Source organism: Pholcus phalangioides, unplaced genomic scaffold (genome assembly GCF_987345545.1).
Source record: "Pholcus phalangioides strain wild (caught in Gottingen) unplaced genomic scaffold, Ppha-v1.0 ptg000040l_1, whole genome shotgun sequence".
NCBI lineage: Eukaryota > Metazoa > Arthropoda > Arachnida > Araneae > Pholcidae > Pholcus > Pholcus phalangioides.
In genome coordinates this window covers 6,600,921-6,617,830 of record NW_028301626.1, presented here as the reverse complement: position 1 = coordinate 6,617,830, position 16,910 = coordinate 6,600,921, and positions in this window count along the sequence as shown.

Genomic DNA, 16,910 nt, shown 5'->3' with positions numbered 1-16,910 from the left:
AATAGTTTGAGACGAAATACAGTCGACTCTCGTTTCAACGAATACCGTTATAACGGAAAAAAATATCGTTTTAACGAAAACTTTTCTAATGCCCCGGATAAGTTTACATAGAAACAATATAAAAATCTGAAATTCTTTTGTAACGAAATTTCTTTATTACTCCGGTCTCTTGGAGTTCATTATAATGGGGTTTGACTGTATTCCCACCAAAACAAAGCTGATATTTTTCCACTAAAGTAATTGAACTTTTGCAATTTGATCTGAAAATAGTCCTTTTTATAGTGATTATGTCATTTTACTTTTATAAATTTCGGAAAGAAACAAAAGGAAGAAAGGGTGGGGAGAAAAAAGAAAAGACCAATAGGGGCTCGGTTGTGCGTAAATGCCCCGAAATTCCACTTGTGCGCAAGGGGATTCGGGCCTCACTCTCAGTTTTATGACAAAATTTCACATTTATGAGACGTTTGACTACGGTTACGATTAACCTCTGTATATAGCTCTTTCAATATTAAAATATTTCATTTATACGAAGCACGATTTCAATTCTTTGCCATTTTCATTTTGATTCGAACTCCAAATCTTTGGCATTTAGACATCATTTCCAACTATCAAATCCACGAGGTTTTTGCAGATATTGAAAAATGCGTCGCTGAATTGGTTTTGCATGCGTATTATGAACACTAAAAACCACAAATTTTAGGTTGACTGATACAAAGATACGCATTGAGCCGGTCGGTTATGGACATTTCAAAGTGAAGACTTACGTGAGAATTTATTACACGTTTCTGAAAAATCAGCAGATGCCCTGACTCTCAAATAAACGGATTTAAATTGCTTTAAATGTGGTCATACACCATTTTAGAATTTTCTTTTCTAATGTTCACAACATTGTTCTTGCAGGATAGGAAAATTGCATTGAAATTATTTGGGATGTTGCAGGCCAGCAGCAGGCTTACGTAGTAGGGCAGTTAATAGGAAGCATTACAGTATAGATTAAAAAAAAACTTTAAAGATGTGGTGTCAATCTTAGTCCTACTAAGTCCCAATACATTATCTGCTTGGATTGCATATAGACAGTGCCGTCTTAAGGCATGGGCTCCCTCACAAAAATTAGATCTTGTTGAAAATTTCGAGAATTTGCCTACTAGGGCCTCACAGAAATCACTTGCCCAGGGGACCCATGATGCTCTTAAGACGGCCCTGCATATAGAAACCAATTAGCAAACCAAATGACGTTAAGACCGTCTTAAATATGTTTAAAATCACGTTTTTCCTGTTAAATTGAAAGGAATGGCATAAGAACACTTGCGATTGAGACACAACAGCAAATTTATGCAATTACAGTTTCTTAAGTTATACAGCAATTTAATTTCGCGGGTATTTTTCCTCATGTATGATTTGGTCTCTTGGATGGAGTTCGTTATAACTGAATTCGACTTTATTTCTTTTCAGTGGAGGCAATGGGTTGGCACACCCCTCCCCAAAAATTCATAAAAAATACTCCAGAGCAATCATTCTTTATTCGATTTTTATAAATATATTGCCCATCAGACCACTCAGGTTTAGAAGTGCCGCGAGTTCGATACCCGGTTCGTCCTTGTCAGAAAACTTTCCTGACATAGGGGTCCAACAAAAAATGAGGACTTGACTGCAGCACAAAATTGCTGAGTCCCCCATCGAGGGGTTAGCGCACCAACCTCTCGATGAGTATAAGAAACAAGCCTGCCGTTCTGAATCGGCAATAAATTGTAGGTCCCGGGGTCTAATTAGCCCTCGTGTGCAGACAATGACCGTGGTGCGACAAAAATGATCAATGATCAGACCACTCAGTGCCGGTTGAAGATAGCTTTGAGCTAAACTAGATGGCTATCCGTCTGTAATTGCATGAAAACGATGGGGGGTTTTTAAAAGCTTTCATTTTTCACTCATTTACTTCTTGGATTGCATTTACTACCAGCACTCAAAAGAATGTCAATGAATGGTCAAGAAATCTTTGTGTGCTTTCTTTATGGCAGCCCTCTTTGAATGAAAAGTCTTCAAACTCACACAATTTTCTGTCTTTACAGTTACTCCATTTTGCTTTAAACCTCTTCTATAGTTTGTGTCAGGGCCTACTGTCACCCCCAAGTCGTAAAACCACCGAGATTACATGAACCACTTTTTTTATTTCCTTCCTCATGTTAATGTTACTTGAATAGCGGAAAAATTGCGAAAAATATATTCTATGCATTTTTTGTTTCAAATTAAATTTTTTTTAGTCAGAGTGACTAAAGAAATTTAATTCCACAAACTTCTTCGTGGCCCCCGTATCAGTAGCCGTGGCCCCCCTTTTGCCAGATTTTCATCCGTGGCCCCCCTGGAATATCCTAGGGCCCCCCTGAGGCCATATGGCCCCCGGTTGAGAACCACTGCTCTAGAGCATGACAAGCACCTGCCCATCATCAGTAGGCAATCCCGTCTGCACCCACCACCAGCACCGGAGCAACGCAATGAGCTTTAAAAATTCAAAAATGTACTAAAACTAAAACCAATTAAAATTACACAGTTAAAATCGGCAAATGACTTCGCCATTTCCTCCTCAAAAGGCCCCCACCAGAACCAACACTATAACGATTAAAAACACTAGAATGCAATTAGATAAAATTAATTAAAATAAAGTAAAGAATACAACTATCCAGCCCTAAGAGAATTCAGAAAAATCTCCTGAGCAGTCGTTAAAAATTTATCGATAAAAATCTTAACTTCTCAGCATTTGTATCAACTCTCTGCATTTCGCTGAGAGTATCTACCATAAGCTTAAATACTTCCCTTACTGGTATTAGATATTTCATCGTCCCTTAATTCATCAATCTTTTCCTCCATTTCTTTATTCATTTGTCTCATCCTTTCCTTACAGGGGACGGAGATATCCCCCTCGGCGGGCCACCCTCGTTTATCCCCTGACCATTTGTGCTTCTTTGAGCCACCATATCGGAAAAAGTTTTAGTTGTGGCATTCACGAGTAGAACATTTTCACTAATATTAGTTTCGCCTCTCTCTTGGTCTACTAACTTTTTTCTTCAATTTACTATTTTCAAACACTAACTCATGAATTTTACGATTAACCGCAATTTCGTTTGCATCAGAATCATCCCCTGGGACCGAAGACCCCTGGGGGGCAATTTCGTTGCTCTCTTATTCTCCATCAGACGCCCTCTGGAATTTCTTATCCTCGCGGCCCTAGGACACCCTCCAAAATTGGCCGTATGGGGTCCCCACAATTTGCCCATTTGGACAGATCTACGCCCTTACGGGTCTCACAATCCTAAGAGTTATGTGGTCCCGCACACTTAACGCATTTGGGGTACCTGAAGCAAAATCGGGACACATGGAACCGGGAGTGGCACCGGTAGCACTGGGGAATTTTTTTTTTTTTTTTTTATTAATTTGACAATACACAAATATACATATGAAATTTAGCGAGCACACAAACAATAAAGACATCTGTGTGGCGAGTTCTGCCCTCAGGGCTATTTCAACGGCTTACGGAAGGCCTGGCAGGCTGAAATAAACCGAATGTTGTACACACAAACCATAAAATACCGTGGAACTGCCAATCTCAACACTCACATTAGCGGTTTTTTTTTTTCACTTCAAGAGGCTCCAAGCAGAGCTATTCTTATTTTTTACGGTAAGCCGAATCACAAGACCCCGCCCGTATAGCACATTTCTTCTATATGCTGATTTCTTTACATTCCAATTAGAGATCGCTTAGGGATGCTATGGAACTGTTTCTTGTTTCTCTGATTATTTTATGGTCATCCATTAAGCACAAAAGCTTTCACTTTCCCGCCAAAGCCCCGACCGTCGGCGTCAATGAAAGAATGTAAATGAATGTTTTCATTTTCGAGAGACAGCAGGGGCCCCTGTATGGACGGATGCCCTCCAGGTGACACATTCCCCACATAGGGGCACACTCCCTTCGTTCTAATTAGAAAATGGTGCTTGCATTCAGAAAACCTCCATTGAAGCAAAGATATCCGAAACTGAGCTGTATTCAAATGCTGTCTGGTCAGCTGCGAAGGGTGCGGCATCCTTTATCGCAGCGGTTCTCAACCGGTGCTCCGCGGAGCCGCCAGAACGGCGGCTCGAGGGAAATAAAATGAATCAGTAAATTTGATAGATGAGTAAATAAGAGATACCTACAAGGTTCTGCCATAAAAATTAAGTACAAAAAAAGGGCTCCTCGGGTCAAGCAGGGCTTCACCATAGAAATTATATACTGAAAGGGCTCCGCGAGTAAAAAAAGGTTGAGAACCGTTGCTTCATCGTAAAATTTAAAAAAAACGCTTTTCCTCCTTTTCTGTTGTCGCACATCACCTTCCCCGACAGTCACACTCAACAATAAAAGAGAAAGAGATGCTCTTGAGGTTTCTGACCATTCAAGTACGAAAGGATCCCCCCTTCCCCCGATATCGTCTCCAGAGGTGCCTTCGCGCAGCAACAATTGGCAGCACTCATTTGGAGGGAGTGGCAAGGGTGACTGAGAGATTGCTATTGTCACAGAACAAGATTTTCAAGGGCTGAGCTTGCTCTTCAAAAACGTTGGGGGGCTCGGGCCCATACAAGTTTACGCCTATGGTCACTGGTTACGTGGGTTGAACGGAAGTGTTTAGTTCAATATGGCTGACGAAGGAGCTTACAGTAGTTTTCGCGGCACAAAGGATTATGGGAGAGGAGGTCAGAGTCGCCCACCATTATTCCGTAATAAAGATGCGACTCTTGTCGGATCTTTGTCCCTCCTTTTTTTCCCCCATGAGGAAAAAAAAGTTGCCATGCAGGTAATAATCATCAAAGCGATCCCCAATCTTGCATATGTAAACGGGACTTTCACGTCATGATGTCGTTGTGATAGAAAGCATGTAAGAGCGCTTCGCTGAATCAAATATATTGAATTGAACCAAATCTTAAATAAATAAATCCTTGATCGTACCAGCCATCAATAGTTATAGTGTTACATATATATTTTACAAGAAATGGAATGTACCCAACGCGGGGAAACGGAAAGCAATATTTGATATGCTTATGTTAAAAAAGAACTGTTTGTATGGAGGAAAGTGTTCAAAAAATATATATAACGTGGATTTTATATTTCATTTATCGCTCGAAACACATTTTCTTGTTCTTCCGAAAACTTTTGATGTGTATTTACGAATTTTAATTCAAGAAACGGCACCACTGATTTTCATTCATAAATATGTATGTACCGAGTATAACATAATTTTGAATTTTGATAATGCGGAAACATGTCCAACTTGGAAAATATACTCGGCCCAATGCTATTCTGCTTCAAACAAGTTTTAATGTGTAGGTATTTCAAAGATGTCGAAGAAGAAACACGTACTCGTTATATGACTGTCTCGTAGTTTTATTTTATTATATTTTATACGTGTTTAAAAATGATTTTCATAGAGGCGGTCCGTGGTGCTTCCCTTTACTGATACAAGGGGTCCGTGGAACAAAAAAGGTCAAGAACCCCTGCTCTGAACGCTGTTACTACTACTACTAAAACACACATGCCTCTCGTCCACATTCCTGTATGGAATTCCTAATGAATTAGTACATGTTGGAATGTGCGTGTAGGTGATGTGAACCTAACGTGAAGTTTGTTACTGCGTAATGCTTGTTATGTGCAATGTGCTGCCACCTGTCAACAATTTTTCTAACTAGCAGTGAAGTGCAATGACAGAATAATTGAATAATTTCCTTGAATAATCGTATTGTTGTAGGCCTGTTGCTGTCTACGGCGAGACTTTTTAAAGGAGAGAGGATCGCATTCATGACTCGAATAAGATTCACGGCCGGCGGAAATGAAGAAGTAACAGCGCTGTTACTGCTTCATTTCCGCAAGTCGTTTCCTTATGCCAGGGGTTCTTTTTCACAGCCGCGACTCAAAATCAAAAAGGACAGTTTCGCGACCCATGGAAATGTTTGTCTTTTCGAAGTTAATAAGACCGGAGACGCAATAAGGGCATTTATAACAGGACTATAAGTAGACCTGTACGACTCATCTACGACGTCCCTGCGAATTGAGTTTGGGTCGTGATCCATAGCTCAAGAATTTCTGGCTGTAAGGAAGAATTTGAACCACCCATCTCGGAAGCCCCAAGTTTGGTTCGCGACCCACACGTTTAGAACCCCTAAAATTTCCAATTGGTGACATATGTGCATTTTACTTCGAGAAGTCATTTGCCAAAAAAAACTCCACATTTTTAAATGCGATTTTCATCTCGATATTCGACTTTAAAGCCCTTAATCACCAATGATATAGGACGTGGTTCCTGAAAAATATTAATAATTGAAAATTCCGAAAAATTACGGTTCAAGAATATATGTTGCCATGATGTCACTAAAAAGTAAAATGACTTCGAATAATGACCATTATTTAATCAAATTGATTTCGTTCGGGGGGGGGGGGGGGATGAGAATTATCCAATACCCAGAGAGCTATCAAATTCAAGAGTAAATGCAGTATTTTTCAAAATTTTATCTTCAAATATCAAAGTAGTGTTCCTCGTTTTCTTGTTAATGGTACATTTTATGAGATTAAATCAGAGATTCCTTAAATTTCGCGGTACTCTTGAGACTCGTGACACCCTTGTGAATCATTTCAAAGGGGCGCAATTGCTAATTCGGGCAAAACTAGTCATTTATTTTCTCTGCGTGATTTTGCTCGGCTCGTTTTGATGATGTCTGGTGATTTGATGAACTGCGGGAGTTCGTTCGATAACCGACATTAAATCAGCTATATTTAGCTCAAAAAATGAACAAATCTTCGAGGAATTTTCGCATGGCCATAATCATTTGACTTGAAGCAAGGGCGTGGGAAGTGCGGGATACTTCATTGATTTGAAAACGTGTCGCGGGACACGTAATTGAGTTAGAATAGCGCAGCGGATTACTTAAGTGATCTGTAAATGTGCTGCAGGCCACTTGAATGATTTTGGAGTGCGACTTTGGGACTGTAAATGTGCCGTGGGTTGATCAAGTGCTCTGTCCGGAACTGTGCCGCGGTGATCTATAAATATGCCGCGTGTTGATCAAGTGCATTGGAACTGTGCCGTGGGGATCTGTAAATATGCCACGGGTCACTCAAGTGATCTGGAAATGTATCACTTAGTTCATTTTTACAAAATTAGGTTTGAGGTCACGGGCCACATCAGATGGAGGGCCACATTTAGCTCGCAGGCCTTGGGTTGAACATATGACTTAGATTGTCCTCGTAAGTCGTTTAACCTTGCTTGACTGAATGCTTAGTCCGTGATACAAACCGGATACAAACCCTCCACTAGGAGGCGCTGAGACATATATTGTCGTGTTGGAAGGCTGGTCCAGAGTTCCCTAGAGCAGTGGTGCGCAAACCGCCGGTCACAACCGCCCATGGGGTCGCGTCAATGAACTAGGGAGGTCGCGAGGGATTCTCCAAATACAAATACAAATACAAATACAACGCCACAACAGGCAAATTGCCCAACGAGGTGGCTGCATCATGGATCCCCGAGCCCCTACCTACTACTGCTACACCACACCCCCCACCCCGCAGAACCCCCCAACGAATCGTTACATGCGGGAATGTGCGTGTACGTGTAGTGCAACCTGACGTAAAGTTTTTTGTTTTCTGTGTAATGCTTGTTATGTGTAGTGCTGTCATCTGCCCCCAGTTTTACTAACTATGAGTGAAGTGTTATGATTGAATGATTTATCGTTGTAGGACTGTTGCTCTCTGTGGCGAGACTTTTTTAACGGGGAGATCGGCTCGCATTTGCGCCTTGAAGTTGGGAACCACAGAAAACCAACTTCAGCCGACCACCACTGTGGGGTTCGAACCCGGATCCTCGCATCACGAGTCCGGCACTAAAAACTTCCAAATAAGAAATTTATTTTTATTTGAAAATGTGTCAAAACTAAAGAATGCCTTTATTCAGCTGAGCTAATTACCATGTAGCAGATAACTCAACAAATTTTACTTTTACAATAATCAATATTATCGGCTCCGTCATGCATGGCCCCCATATCCTGAAGCAGGGCCCCTAGGCTGGGATATTTTACGGGCCCCCCTTTATTTTCACCCCCCCCCAATTTATAGCGTGAAAAAACAAAAAAGTGATTAAAATCCTCACGGGCCCCAGGGCTGAAGCCTTGTCAGCCCACCCCTTGTGGGGGCCATGCCGTCATGCCAGAATCATGAATGTGCAATGTCCTTGCAAAAAACAGAACGTGGGAAATGAAGTTTGAATGTTTACTCTACCCATGTTACTCTATGGAAGTTATATTCCTAAAATGTTTTGTAACGCGTGTTTCGATAGGGATACACATTTGCGTTTCAGGCACAACTTAGATAGCAAAACGAGGTATCAAAACAGCTGATTAAAAAAGGAAAATTCGTACGTTCGTGCTTCTGGCATGCGGTGGATGTTATCAAGTTAGCACTTTTACAGGGTGACTCAAAAACACACAGAATAGAATGATAAATGAATGACTCGGTCCCTTCGCGGGGGGGGGGGGGGGATCACGTTGTCATTCACGCTAGAAACTAAAAAAGCCATAACTTTGGAAGTAATGTAGATGGAGCCTCTCGACTCTGAAACCTACTTTTACTGGAACGGTAACTCCAAAAAAAAACGGGATGGGTTTCAGCACCCTCTGGTGACCTATTCCACGTTTTGCTGTAAATCGTCGTGTTCCCGTGGTCCCAAAATACCATCTGCTTGTCCAGCGATGTCTACTTTAGTTCGCAACTTCATCTTTCCTGAGATTAAATAGGTGGGAAAAACAATGAAACGAACTATAAGTAGCATGTCCCTCTTTCATACCTAAACTTTAAGGGTCTCTTGAAAAGGCGATTTCACACTGGTTCAATAGTCAACATTCAAAAGTAGCAGCACATCACTCAAGCAAAAACGAGAAATATTTCTTTAAAGGAAATTTTATTTCATAAGTGCGATAAATAGGATGCAATGATATGTGGTGTCATTAGTAAAGAAGAAAAAAAAAAACATTACGATGTTTATAGAAGCAACAAAGAGGAATATATACATAGAGAAAGAACAGAGAAAGAGTGTCCATAAATGGTAGCAGTCTTCGAAGCCACAGCTCACGATTTTGTGCATCACACGCGTGTAATAGGCTATATATAATGTTATGAACATGTGGTTTTTACTCTGTTTCTAATGTATCTATGTACAGGTCATTGTCATTTCGCGACAAGGTATTTGAAATTTCACATGTTTCTTTTGAAAGGGAGAAAAATAATGTTAGTACCGAAACTGGGCAGTATGCCCCCATCATCATCATTAAACTCTTCACGCACACAAAAGAACAAGAAAATATATACATTTTTTTAGTTTTTGTTCTATAATTTTCAAACTTAAGGCTCATGATTAAGCTCGTATACATCAAAAACACATGTTTTTCCGTTATTTCGTTACTTTTGCACTTTGACATAAGGCAAGCAAGCGCAAGTAGTTTGGAACGAAAACAACTTTGCTTCCATTTTGGTGCAATGTTTTCACTATCTTAAGAAATATTGACACGTGATTTCAGAAATTCGTCTAATCATTCCGAAATCAAAACAAACGCAACACTCAAAAGTCTTGTTTTCTTCTCAATAATAAAACTACATGCGCGGGATATATCTTCTACGCGAAACCAAACTTTCATAATATAGTGTTATGTACATATATTTATTCAAATTTCGATTCCCATACAAAAATGTTACTACATGCTAAAACCTTGGCTGCGTTCAATATATTTCCTTTTCAGATTCCGATAAAACTATGAGATTTTTTCCAAGTGCAATTGAACTCAGTGCCATACAAAAGAGAGAAAAAAAAAACAATAACGCATCAATTCTTTTCTCATATTGTCGCTCTAATTCGCTATACAAATCGAAGATGCACATTAACTAACCATCCAGCAGTTAAACACACAATATAGTTTATACATAACAAATTCAGTGGTAGAGCATTGTGAAATGAATCTACCAACCACGTTAGAGGAGCACATACACACCATAAATAGGCGCTTCGCTGATACCAACCATATACAAATAACGTGGAATATACAGGGTGTTCTGTTAATAGACCGACAAAACCCAGAGGGTCGTTAGTAGGCATCAAGAGGAACGAAAATTGCAATGGAACCTGGTGTCGCAAACCACGTTGAGAGGGTGAAAATCGCGAAAAACGCATGCAAGCTCTGAGTCCAGAGGAGACGAAAGGTGGATGTCAGTTGATCGCTGAATGCGTTCGTGGGTTCGCTCACTACATCTGAAGTAAGCAGCGTCACGAAACGCATACGCTGGGGTAGGGTCACGCGCTGCAGACGACGTATATTAGCGCTATTGCGGTAGTAAGCTCGTGTAGCTGTTTCAATGAGTATCGTGATGGCTGACTACACGAACAAGGAATACGCTGACATGCATCTGATTTACGTTCGAGCAAATAGCAATGGGCGCTTAGCACAGCGGATGTACCAACAGCAATATCCGATGAGGCGTTGTTCGTACCATACTACCTTCGCCACGATCTATCGACTACTACAGGAGACGGGGACCTTCCAACCGGCACGGCGTGATGCAGGGAGACCGTGCAATGTACGCACTCCTCAAATGAAATAAACCGTGCTGCAACGGTTTGCCGATTCCCCGTCGACAAGCACACGAGCGGTTGCAGCTCACGTAGAAATCTGCATGCGTTTTTAGCGATATTCACCCTCTCAACGTGGTTTACGACACCATTTTCCATTGCAATTTTCAATCTCTTGATGTCTACTAACAACCCTCAGTTTGTCGGTCCATTAACAATACACCCTGTATTCAACATCATGCGCATTTTGAATTCGTAAAATATGAATTGGCAAAGCTTCTGCACGTAAAAGCACACACATTGGCCGAAGTATGGTGGAGTTGGCAAGATGCCACTGCAAGCTACCATTTTACTTCGGCCATCGACATAAAAATTATGCGAACAACCAAAAAACTAAAGCTTCTTCTAATATCAATAATCATCTCAGAGAAAAACAATTTTATAAATTAAATATCGCAATTCCTTATTTCGTCAATAGGAGGTAGAAATTACGTTCATTTCTTAAGAAAATTAACCTTTTTAGCGGCAATTACAAATCACTAAATCCCCTTCAAAATGTCATATCTTTTTTAATGAAGTGGGCTTTCTTCCGATTTTCCTCAAGTGCAAACTTAGGGGTGTACGAGAAAGGTTTTCCGCAGAGAAATCCACTTTATAAAATATTTGGGCTTGCCAATTCTAAAATTAGAGGTCTTTATGGGGGCGAGAAATCTCGTCATTGCCGCTTAAAGGGTTAAGCAAGTACTGAAATAAGTTAGTCACGTTTAAGTGCTAACAGTACAGGGAACAACAGAATTCAGTCTTTTAGCAGCAGCCCTACAATACATTAACAAGATATACGGCATAACACGAATCTAACGAAGCTATTTTTGACTTGGTCCAAGTTTTCGGTAGAATTTTAAACATTATTGGTTTACAAAAAGAAAAAAGAATTCGTATACAAGATGTAAACTGACCGTTCACAGAAAAAATATTTTCAAGAAAATGAAACTGTGATTTTTATCGAAATTGTTTGCATCGGTGCAAGCGGATACACATCATTTTTTAGATGAATTTTATCTATTGCCACATTTACGAGAAAAATATTCTAATGTCGTAGAATATAAAATTTTTAGATTTCCGATGCAAGGAATCAGATTTTCATGTCACGAACATTTTTTTTCCTGTTAATGCTATCGGTCGTATAATTATCAAACTTTACAAATATTTGTTAAATTTTAGTCAAAAATTGTTAAAAATTGTTATTGAATTCGCAGGACGTCAATCACAAGCAGTGTAACAATGATAAATCACGATGAAATTACATCTGAACTAAAAAATTCTTGTTAGACAAGGAAAGCAACAAAACGTGTTTTGTCTCTGTCCGTTTTTCATAACTGATGGTTAGTCGTTATTTTTGGGTCCGAATTTCCAGTATTTGTAAGTCACTCCTTTGAAGAGTACATTCTGATGGGTGCTAAGATCTAAAAGAGAGATAATGCAGACGGAAAAAAAGAGTAAGAATAGTTTCGTTTCGTCAGTAAAATGATATTTAAACCTAAGCAAAACGTTTCAAAAAAACTATTGATATGATAATTCGAACCTTCCGTCATGTTTCCCGGCACCTGGCTCAACCCTTCTAGGACGTCATCTATATGACACTTGTGGATTCGGCATCCTCTAGCGACAACCTTGAGTCCCCTGTCGTAAGTCACAAGGATAACCTTTCGCAGTCCAGCTAAAAACAAGAAAGAAAAAGGCGATAGTATAGGAGCTTAATTTAAAGTCATTTAAGAACAAACAATATCCAATGCATGTCATGTAAATCATTGCGGAAAAAATAAACACAACTGAGAGAGAGAGAGTGCTAGGCAAAAAAAAGCAAACATTTGAGAAAAAGGGAAAAAATAGATGCAATCGATACTTTCTTCCAACTAACCTTGATTCTGCAAGCTTTCGGCACAGTGGAGTACGCGCTCATCAAAGCCACATTTCCGGCATCTGCAGTATAGTTTGCAGGCTTCTGCGTCCTACGAATCAATATGCATGCTATATACTTAATTGAAACGTTCGTAAGAGTAGCAGAAATGTCAATAATATAAAATTTTAGCGCGTAACTACTTGAAGAAGAGTCGAAGAAATCTATGCAGAGACATTAATATAATAAAATATTCGAGGAAAAAAAATGTCTAATGATCTTCTCCATGATTACGAAACTGATCATTTCTAACAGGATAGATTCGTCAATCGACATTTCAATGTCTGGTCTTTAAAAAATCAAGATAATCGGGATGGAAATGAGACGGAACACATAAAGTCTGTTGGTAGATATAATGTTAGTCTCCAACTGCAGCATGAGCCAACTTATCCATGTACGTTCGTTCGTTCTGTACATACACGAAGAATATATGGGGAAGAATGTAGAAGAAAATTACTTGTTATTCCAGTGGACACTCCTCAAAGGACTCCTCGGGTGGATCGCCCGAATACTCAAGAAATCGACCGAAATCACAAAATATCGGTGTATTGTTGAAGGCGATGAAAGTTTTACTGTTGGTGGCACTTATACTTTTCCTAAGAAAGCTCTTTTCGCATTTTTCTCGAATACATAACATAATTATTATTACGAAGGTTTTTTTTTTTTTTTTTTTTTCAACAACTGGCTGTTGCGAAGATATTTTGGAGAGAGAGAAAATTCAACTGCCCCTGGGGGGAATCGAACCCACGTCCTTTCCGGGCGAACGCCCTAGACTACAGAGACACCGAATCCCTCAATCTTTCCTTGGAGCTCGTGTACACTGAAAGGGACCGTACATGGACGGCCGAACCACTCAGGCCAAGCTCACAACTGCTGACGCTGCCACCAGATGGCGACTTGTGTACACGAATTCAGTGTACACGAGCTCCAAGGAAAGATTGAGGGATTCGGTGTCTCTGTAGTCTAGGGCGTTCACCCGGAAAGGACGTGGGTTCGATTCCCCGCAGGGGCAGTTGAATTTTCTCTCTTTCCAAAATATCTTCGCAACAGCCAGTTGTTGAAAAAACCTTCGTATGGTAGCGGAGAGTGACGTCATCCTTGTATAATTATTATTAGTCATTAAATGTTCCACTTCTTCACTCTTTGCACTCATCACCCTTTACTGGCGTTGTGAAAATTTGTGCGTAACTGACACCGTGGTGCCAGTTTGACTCCAGCAAGTATTAATTCATTTAAACAACAGAGTTTTTCATAAAAGCAATGAGTTTTTTACACGACTTCATTCATCTATGAATTAATTTACTAAATAATTTTTCAATTTTGTTCAAAAATTATTTTCTCAAAATGATCGTTTACTAGGACACGCATTCGAAAATGGAGGGATACGTGACATTTTGGTAATTTTTTTAAAACTACATATTAAATTTTTTGAACGTGACTTTCATGATTAAAAAAATGTGTTCAGATGTGTTTGAAATACACATACTCAGAAAATGAAATTTACAAATTCGAATAATGTTTACCATATTTTCACCAGCACTAAAGTTAGTCTCATTCGCAGTACTGTCCTTGCAAACAACACCACATTATGTTGGTCACAAAGATCTTACGTACGATTCACGCTAACAGTATTGCCCTCATGCTCAACCACGGATATCCAACATTTCACGGTTAATTTGAAATCGTTATCGAAATAACTGACGCTTTTCCGAAATACCATTTCGAACTTATACTGTAGTACATTTAGTATTATAATTATACGCATTGCATAAACATTAACTGAATCGCATAAATGAGATTTCACAAGACTGTCTTAGGTCTGACTGGTTAGTCTTTAAAAAAGAGATCTTCAACATTTTTCTTGTCTTGAGCACTGCCTGCACCCATCATAAAAAAAAAAGCACCCTTAAGGTAAGTTTAACATACCTATGCATGAAATCAGGATGCTTTCAATCCTTCAATGCAATTTGTACAAGATGTTTACGTGGAACATTGATCAAGTGCTCGCGAGCATGAAATCAGACACGAGCATCGAGCACTCTGGGTACTTCTTGTGGGTGCTTCTGTTTCCACACACAGAACGAAATTTTTTTCATTTTAACTTAAGAATGTATATATTTCTTAATGTAACTTACTTCGGACTTGGTCTGCTCTTCAAAGCGATCGGTGAGTCCATACGTCTCATTTATTTCGTTCACGGCTATTAGAGCATCCTCACTGAGTCTCTAAAATTCACAAGGAACAGAAACGTAATCATATTTAGAATTCAAAAAATACATTCCTATAAAACAAACATTGGTTAGTTTTTCTGGATTCGTAGGGGTAGAGACATAAAGAAGGTATCTTTAACGGAAACTGTGTTAATATTAAGAAAATGGTATGCTTTCTGGGGAGGGGGGGGGGAGGAGACAGACAATATTTGCTATTAATAGCCAGTAGTAGTACAATATAGTAAAACTATATTGGTGGTAATGCTATTTGTTGTATGTAATAGTGGTATTGTTTTCCACTTACTGTATTGATCTTATTTACGTCCGATTTCATTTTCTCGAGTTCTACACGGACGGCATGAGGCAATACAATAACTAAGACGTTTCCTACAAAGAGAAGGAACGTAATAAATATTCAGGAAAAGCAAACCATTAAACTTTCTTCAAAATGATAACTTCACACGCCTACATGAATATGTAAATACTGGAAGCTTATTTACTTTGCTTTGCAATCTCTAACAGCTGTTCAAAAGTGGGCAGGTGATGGAGAAATATATTGGTGTCAACGACAGCAAATAAAGTCTACGAATTAAATGGAAAGATGGTATTAGAATTTATAGTTTATATCACTTCGATAACAATGCAAGAAAAAATATTCGAATCTGTTCAATAATATTTTTAGGGTTAGACCACATTTGAAAGTTTTTGAATTATTTTTATATTACGGTTTTTTCAATTGAATTTCATAGTGAATTAGCTATAGACAGACACACAGAGAAAATACAATTTATATATTATATTAGACAGAGTTCATGATTTTTTCATTTTATAGGGTTTTCGGTCGAAATCCTCCACGCTGGCCATTGCGGGTTAGAAGAAGCCTATTCGCATTCGTTCACCATGTGTTAAACATGGCTACTTATGGGCTGTACCACGAGAAGGTGCAGATTGGACCGTAAGCCTCTACTCCTAGTCCTCATAGTGAAGCAATTGACGTGTCTTCTCCTAGTTAACAAATAAAGAGACTATTCAACAGCCCAAAAGAACAAGCAGGTTTTCGAAGTGGATTTAATACAATGATTAAATATCCAATCAATCAGGAAACTCATAGAAAGACACAATGAATATATTAATTGGTAATACGAATTACCAATTGTGTATGGCCTTCATTGATTTTGAGAAAGAATTTGACTGTCTTTACATATGCTGTTGTTAAAGCTCTAGGTGTAATTGGAGTAGAAAAAACTTACATCAATATCATTAAGAAAATATATGACAAATCAACTGCAACCGTTCGTTTGGATAAAGGAAAAGCAAAGATTAAACTCGGAAAAGGAGTCAGACAGGGTGTGATACTATCTCACCAAAACTCTTCACCGCTGTTTTAGAAGAAGTATTCAGAAAACTGGATTGGGATAAAAAAGGAATTAAAATAAATGGAGAATTTCTAAACCATTCGCGTTTTGCAGACGACATTGTTGTTATCAGCAAAAATCCAGACGAACTAGAGAAAATGATTCAAGAATTGGCGAGGGCAGGTATTCAGATGGGCTTGAAAATGAATTTGCAAAAGACTAAAGTTGTGTTCAACTCCTTTGCATTGAAGAAGACGATCGTGCTCAACAACACAGAGATAGAAGAAGTATAAAGCTATGTATACGTGGGACAAGAAATCACCGTGAATAATGGAGTCATCAATGAAATAAACAGAAGAATCAGGATTGGATGGAGCACTTTTGGCAAAAACTGTGCAGTTCTGAAGAGCCACATGCCATTATGCTTGAAAAAAGAATGTTTAACAAGTGTGTGCTACCAGCACTGACTTATGGAGCTGAAACGTGGACACTCACATGCAAGACGATACAAAGCATGGGCGGAAATGCGGGGGGGGGGGGGCACGTCAAAGGTGGAGTCGACTGATCTAATGTATAAATGTATATATGAATTGACATCATCATCATCGTGCCCCCCCCCCCAGCAATAATGACCGTGCCCCACCCCAGACTTCCAAGTCCATCTCCGCCTACGATACAAAGGAAAGCACAAAGGAGCATGAAAAGATGTATGTTAGGCAACACAGGGAGAAAGACAGAAAACGAATCACTTGGATAGGAAGCC